An 8,121-nucleotide genomic window follows, 5' to 3' on the forward strand; every position below is an offset into this window, starting at 1 on the left:
GAATGAGCTGTGTTTGACAAGTCAGTGGTTCAGACGTGGTGGACCTTGTAAGGTGGCTGAAGATCATGGCCAGCTCCAAGACATTGGTTTACCAGCGTGGAAGGTGGGTTACCTTTATGTGGGAATTACAGCAGTGTGCTTCCGTGGAGTTTTTGCTCAGTTGAAGTGAGGTATTATTAGAGAAGAATCTTGGGCACATATTTCCACTGAAATTCCAGCAAAATACACTTCTGTGTGCGCATCTCACAGAAGCAGAAGATAGGGACAATGGACATTGTCTACCTGGGTTTATGCAAAGCATTAGACACCATCCTGCACGACATCCTTGTCTCTAAACTGGAGACATGGATTTGATCCCAGGCATACCTACAAGCTGGGCAGAGATATGATTGACAGCCTTGTGGAGAAGGACTTATGGGTGGTGGCTGACCAGAAACTCAACATGAGCCAGCAGTGTGTGCTGGCAGCCCAGAAAGCCAAACAAATCCTGGGTTGCACCTAAAAGAGCGTGGCCAGCAAGTGGAGGGAGGGGATTCTGTCCCTGTACTCTGCTCTGTGAGACCCACCTGTGGTGCTGCTTGCAGCTCTGGTTCTCGTAACATAGAAGAACATTCAGCTGTTGGAGCAAGTCCAGGAGACCCCAAAATTGATGAGGGGACTTGAGCACCTGCTCTGTGAGGACAGGGTGAGAGCATTGGGGCTGTTCAGCCTGGAGAAGAGAAGGTTGTGTGGAGACCTCATGGCAACCTTCCAGTATCTGAAGGGGGCCTACGGGGAAGCCAGAGAGAGACTCTTCATTAGGAACTGCAGTGATAAGATGAGGAATAATGGGTACAAACTGAAAGGAGGGTAATGTAGGTTAGATAAATGGAAAGAAATCTTTACTGGAGCAGGTTGCCCAGTGAAGTTGTGGATGCCCCATCCCTGGCGCTGTTCAAGGTCAGGTTGGATGGAGCTCTGAACAGCCTGGTCTAGTGAAAGGTGTCCCTGCTCCTGGCAGGGTGTTTGGAACTAGATCATCTTTAAGGTGCCTTTCAACACAAACCATTCCATGATTCTCTCACCTCCCCAGTGCAGGCTGCAATGAGTCTTTCCTGCACCTACCTCATTCTCAAACACAACACCTAGTTTTTCAGCATCTTGTTCATCATCAGGCATGGCTATACCATGTCATACTTTTAAAGAGTAGAAGAAGCAGGTGCATGGTTAACAGGAAGGCTCACAATGACACTCAGGAAGATTCAAAGAAGAATATTTGAATTAATGGTGGGAAGCATTAGAAAAATCTGTTGTATAAACAAGGTCCAGGAGTATTGTATTATAAGGTAAACAATGTCTCATGTACCTTTACAAGGAACAAAGCCAAATGAAATTATAGTTTCAGTTGAACCTTAAACCATAATTTGACTGATTAGATAAGGAAATATACATTAAAACTTTTAAATATCCCTGTTGTTGTTGACAAGGAATCACTGAAAGTTTGTACAGCATCTTGAAGGATGGTATGTTTGCCCATGTGATAATTTTTTTAAGTAGATGCAATAAATAAGTTTGGTAGATTGTTCTGCCAAGTTTGTCATATTCTAAATTTCTGAAGAATTTGACTCAGTGCCCTCTGTTCACCCTTCAGAGACCGTAAATGATCATATTGCAAGAGTGTCCCACATACACACATAATTACACGATCTTGCAAGCAGTGAGGAATTTCCAAATAAGGAAGTCCTGTGATGCAACTTGCCAGAAGAGTGGCTCTGACCTTGTCTGGCACAGAAAAAAACATGAAATTAGGAATAAATAGGTACTAATCCTGACATGTTTGGGGTGCTCTTCTGTAGAAGAGCAGCAGCAAACCTTCATTTTAGGGATCTGAGAGGTGCAGAGGGAAGTCACACAATATGAGAACTTATCTACAGCAAGTGGTGTGGTGCCTGCAGCTCACTTGGAGAAAAATCTGGGGTGAGCTCAGGTCAGTGATAAAATCCTTCCCAGGAGAACCAGGGCTTTTCCCCTAAAAATCAAGTGTATGGGGTGTTATACCACATGACTTTTTAATGGAAAGGATTAAAGACAACATTCCTGAAAATTTTGTCCTGCCTGAGGATAGAATAAACTACTTTAGACTGTAAAGCAACACCTTCTAGCTTTAGGAAGATGGTGGTTGGGCTGGGTATTTCATTACCCTTTCCAAGGCAAGTCTCTTTCTAGGTACTTTAATACCAAAAAACAAAGGTCAGCAACTCTCCTGTAAAATCAGAAATGGGGTCCTGGGCCATGGGCAGGGAGGAGGGGGAAAAGCTCTGTGGGTTGGGCAGGGACAGCCAGTCCCAGTGGTGCTCTCAGACTCCTGACATAGTCAATGGTTCTGCCTGGAGTGGTTTTTTTCCAGTGCTGGACCCCCAAATTCAAGAGGGGTGTAGGAAACTGGTCTGGCTCAAGAATTCCAGAATGGCAGGGACCCAGGAGGAGAGGCTGAGGCTGGTTGGAGACAAGGAAGGTGCAGGCTGACGCAGTAAGCCTTGGAAAGGAGTTATAGAGGCAGCATAGACATGGCCAGTACCAAACAAGGCAACAGGCACAGTCTCTCTTAGGACTTTCAAGCTGGCCATCAGGGGAAAAAAAATGTCACTAGAAGGTTAGTTGCCTGTATAGGCAGCAGAATCTTTGGCCATGAGGGTTTTCAAGACTCAGCTAGACAAAACCTCCAGTGACTCAATCTAGTGTTGGTGACCATCCCATCTGGGCAGACAGATGGATTTCCTATGACCTAGGGGCTAGTTTCCTGGTCACCACCACCTATAATTGGAAACTGGCAATTGACCTTCTGCCCCCATGTTTAGCAGTTCTCATTAAATCCTGCTGTGCCATAGAAAGGAGGTTCCTCCTTGAGGCACCATGCAGACCTAGGCTGCCAGAGGCTTGTACTCTACCCACAGAAACCACAATGGACACTTCTGTGTGCATTCATAGCCTGAAAACAAATTTATCAAAGGAGAAGGACTCTGTGATAGTGAAATTCTTAGTGAATTTGAGCCTTAGCTGGTTGAGGGGATAGCCAGGCAATGTTAGTGATGGCTCACAGGGCTGGGCAGTGCTGACCAGCTGCAGCACCCCAGCAGGGGGTGCCTGGAGGGATGACCAGGAAGCCTGGACCTTGTTTTACTCTGTCCCATGGCTGCGTGCAGCACCACAGTGACCCGTGACCAGTAGCAGCACTTGGCATACACAGGAGACTGTTTGTCCTGGGAGCAGCCAACCAGCCAGCCGTGCTATTCACTCCTCCAATGAAATTTTTTGGTTTCTGACTGTTTAATAACATTATTAGTAGTTTCAATTTTCCCTTAATGTTTAAGGAAGGGTGTCTGTGAGTGGCTGTACTAATTGCCAAGATTTCCTAAGTAGCTCCCTTCATGCCCTTGAAGTCCCGAGGGATTGCTGGTGCTGGGTTAAAGCCTGGGGAAGTCCTGGGTGGGGCATCCCACTCCTATTTGCTGGGGGGTGATGATGCACACCCTGCTTAGCCCTGCACAGTTTTGCACGACACAGAGGCTCCACTGCTCCCTGAAGGGATAAATCCATGACAATGGAAATAAGCAAGAGGGAAGGACTGCAAAGAGTGCTAGTAGGTGCGGCACTGTAGATGATGCTACCACTTTTTGTACATTTTGAACCTGTTGCTCAGTCTCACTTGGCTCAGAGGTCACTGTGAGCCCATGAGAGTTGGGGCTGCCTGTGAGAATCAGGGCTGGGGCTGGAGTGTGTGAGTGGCTCGGGTCATCCCCTGGCACAAGCAGAGCATCTCTGGTTTTGCAGTGAGAGGTGAGAGTTGGACAGCTCTGCTTGGCACCGTGACCTGCACTGTGCAACGTCTGAACAGCAGCCAGGGCTTTGACCCTAATTGCTTTCAGTAAATTAAGGCAACACTCAGGGAGAAATGAGGAGTGCCCCAGGGAAGGATGAGGCATTATAAATGCATTTTCCTATGCCAGTTGGCTGTTTCCTTATCCAGATAGGAGGTAATTTAAGTGGACTGTTCCCTTCAGGACACTCCAGAGTTACGTAATCACAAGCATGATTCTGCCAGGAACCAGTGTTGCATGAAAATGCTTCCTAGAAAATCCTGGTGATCATGGAGTGGAGCATAGTGAGCTGCTGTGAAGGACAATAGCCTGGATGCTGTGACGAGGAGTGGGTGGGAGTACACTGTCTTGATTGTTTTTCAGGGCAAATAGCCACAGATCCCTGGGCTCAGTCAGTCCCACCATACCTAGAGACTGCCACTTGGCAGATGCATTCAGGGGTGGGACAAAGCCTTTGCATCTGCTGTGATTTTGGTCTGCTCCGGTACAGCACATGATCCAGATCCCCAGCACTGCTGGGACCATCTCCTAATTGCAAATCTTGGTGTAGGAAGTTTTTCCCTTCCCACCATGTGACAATTTCAGTTCCAGTGCTGGCTGGCGGGAATGAGGCATGGCTCAATGTGACCCGTAGTCTGTAGACCATGTACATCTTGATGTATATAGACACACACCCACAGACAGGTGGGAGAAGCTGTTACACCTCCACTGCAGAAAGAAATGTTACTCGAATACACTGGCATGCAAGTTTCTGTTTTCTCACTTAGACATTTGCAACCAAACACATATCCTGTAGGTGGGAAGGTATTCTTCAGTATTTTCCTTGTTCACTGGAGCTGTTTTTAATACATGAATAAACTGTTTTATCCCTGATTCAATATTTGTGCTGTTGATTTCCTTGCCCTTACCATTTATTTTTGCAGCCCTCTTTCACTTTATTTTTCCTCGTACCTTTTCATATTGTTTGCTTTAGGTGTAGGCTGTGGGTATGTGTTCACACTGCAATCAGTCAGCATGGTCATACATGCAAGCAAGTTAATGGGTCAGTGGTAGTAGGGTGGATACAGCCCGGGAATAACTACACCCACTTTGTTGGACCCTTTCCAAATACACACTGTAGGTTATGGCATAGCATGGTGAGGGGGTGCTTCTCCCCATTTCAGGTGTCTGGATGGGATGAAGGTGTGAGGAGAGAGTTAGCAGGCTAGGGCCATTCAGACTGCAAAAGAGACCATGGTGCTTTGTAAAAGGTGATGAGAAGACCCTGAGTTGCATGAAGAAAGTAAGCTGGTATAATGGAGAAAGTAATCTGTCAATTTTCTCCTCTGCCATGATGATGGGAGCCCCAAAGGAAATCAGTAAGCATCAAATGCAAAGGAACTTCCTCTTCTTACAGTGTGTCATTCGGCTGAGGGACTTCCTGCAGGAAGTGGCAGAGGCTAGCTGGCTCATCAGGTTCAAAAAGTGGGCAAATGTTTTTTAAAAAGCTGCTGTCAGGAAAAGATGACATGATGGAGACCTTTCTTGGTAATTTATTGCACCAAATTGTGAAGTATTTTCCCAAGAAGCAGAAGTACCTGATGCTGATTGGTTTTAGACTAATACATAATATCTCAGCACTGGTGTATTTCAGTGTTTCTGCTGCAACAGTTGAACTAGAACTGAGGGTCAAGAAGTCATAGTACTGAAATTCCAGGTTCAACCCTCACATGTTGTTGTTCCGTATATCTAGATTGATATTTCAATTTTGCCTTTTGTACCTTAGCCAGGAAAGGGATCTTTAAAAATATTTTAACATTATAGCATTTTGGCTTGCTCTTAAAGCAGCTCTCTCATTTTTCAACAGCCTAAAACCTCAGGTTTTGGGCCCACAGAACTTCTCTTTCAGGGCAGGGAGAGTGCTTTGCCTGAGTCTATGTTTGATATATGTGGAGGTATGATGGCTGTTTGATCTCTGTCTTTGCCTTCTTCAGGAGCAGAGCTGGGTTGGGATCAGGGTGATACAGTTTTCATTCCTTTGGCAGGTAAATTCCCAAAGACAGTCACTTATATCCCTAACTTAGGTCCAAAAAGCCTCTTTCAGTGTTCAGTTAGAAGGAAGGGCCCTTGTGGGTCCCTTACAACTCAGGATGTTCTATGATTTCATGATTCTATGAAACAGTGGAATTTCCATAATAATTATACTGGCATCAATCACTTCTCTGGTATTTGCCTGTGAGAAGCTCATTACCAGGTATCTGGGGCTAGATGAGTCGGAATCAGTTAAGATCTGGGCTTGGCCATCTTGCATCAACCCCTGACGTCCGATGCCTGCCACAAGTCAGCTCATGTTGGATTAGAAGTGAATCTGCCTGCTGGATACACGAGATGCCCTGTGGGCACAGACCACTGTCATGGTCCATGGTCAAAGTATGCGAGTGAGAAGTGGATCAAATCAATGCTTCTTTCAGAATAACAGCAGCACTGGCACGTCAGAATCATTGTGTGGATATAATCTGTCTCAATACTAGGACATTCCTAAAGACTGAGGTACAGCTTAATGAAATTGTGAGAGCAGGACTGACGTAGCACCTCAAATCCAGCTCAAAAGAAATGGATCAGATCCTCAGCTGTTCTCCATCTGTGCTTTTTTTTGGTCTTTGACATCCCCAAGATTTCTCACTACTTATCATTCCCTGGGCTGTGATTCAGGCAGGACTCAACACCTCCTAGGTGGTGCACATGGGAGCAGTCCTGCTGTGGGCAGTGGAGGACACCTCTGACACCTCAGAGCAGCCCCGTGGGAAGGCTGAGAGGATGAGTTCATCTGTCCCGAGCGCCAAAAAGGAAACTGTGCTGGTTTTGAGCTGTTATTTATTTTGAGTGTTACTCTGACTAGACATAGGGAAAAAAAACCCGACAAAACAAATGCAACTTGAAGCCTCGGGTGTTTATGAAAAATGTAGCTCAGTAAATTGCTGATATAAAAGGCAGTTTCTCATGGGGTTGCAAATGAATGAAAATGTAAAGCCAAGGATTTATCTTTCCTACTTGGCATCAATACCTGTGGTCATGCTCTGGAAGTTTGACTTGTTTTGTCATTTTTGATACACAAAATAAACAAAACCTGAGACAAAGGGCAAGCTTAGTAAATAGGGGAGCAGCCACTGGGGAATTTATTTTATTTGTTTGCATTTTATTACCTTCTTGTTCCAGCTAATAAGGTGACCTTGCAACAGACAGAAGCAGATAAGACTGACCGCCTCTGTTGTCTTATTTTGCAAGCTGGGAAATAAATTGCTGAAATTATTTGGAATAGGGAGATAACCTGTAGAAGAAAAAACATCTCCTGCTACTGTTAATTAAAGGAGTATAGTTTTATGGGACAGATTGAAGTGATTAGCTGTTATAACTGTATAGGGGTAAAGAAAAGAAATTAAAATGGGCTGGTGTTTTTCATTGGTTCACCAAGAAGAAAAAAGCCATGATGCTGAACCATAGCCAGCCATTCTGACTGGCAATGACAGAAGGAAATATGCCTGTAAAGACAGAGATTGCCTGTTGGCAACATGAAAACACTTGAAACTATGTCTTTTAAAAACATTCCTGTAGTTTAAGCTGGAATTCCTCTTCTCAGACCTTGCCAACAGCTCTTGGAGAGTATTATAGAGTTCAATGGCCTTTCCTGGCAGGGCAAGCTTGTACTAGCCAGGGGCGAAAGGTTGTGTCCTGGTACCATATGCCACGTTTAGTTTTGTTTAATAGATACTGCCAGTGTGTAGAGAAAGATAACAGGCTAGATCAGCAGCTGCATGAAGCAAAAGCAGAACTGAAACCATGCCCCAATGGCCAAACCCCCTCCCTCCCCACCCAAAGGAAAGGTAAGTCATCTTCCAAGATGGAGTAGGTTCATGGCAGGGCAGAACCCACACGTGTGGGATTTTTGCAATCTTTCATTGAACTCTGAGGTTTAAAGTGAGGGTCAGGACATGCACACTGTTGAAATCAAGGTTTTGCAAAACTCCACAGAGGTGGAAGTATGACTGTCCCTGGTGAATACATGTCCTGCTTCCCTTGCTTACCCTCCAGCACATATCTAGAATTTTTTTTTTTTTTTCAGAAGCAGAGTGTTACCAACATAAATCTGTTCCTGTTTGCAAAATCTGTAATTTTGCTGTAGGACTATTGTGTCAACACAATTTAAGATGCCTCCAACCAAGCATAGAATGATGGATCAAACAGGTTGAGACTAGATTAGGAAGCTACTGTCATCAGCTAAGTGACT

The sequence above is a fragment of the Erithacus rubecula genome (assembly GCF_903797595.1).
Source record: "Erithacus rubecula genome assembly, chromosome: 3".
NCBI classification, from domain to species: Eukaryota; Metazoa; Chordata; class Aves; order Passeriformes; family Muscicapidae; genus Erithacus; species Erithacus rubecula.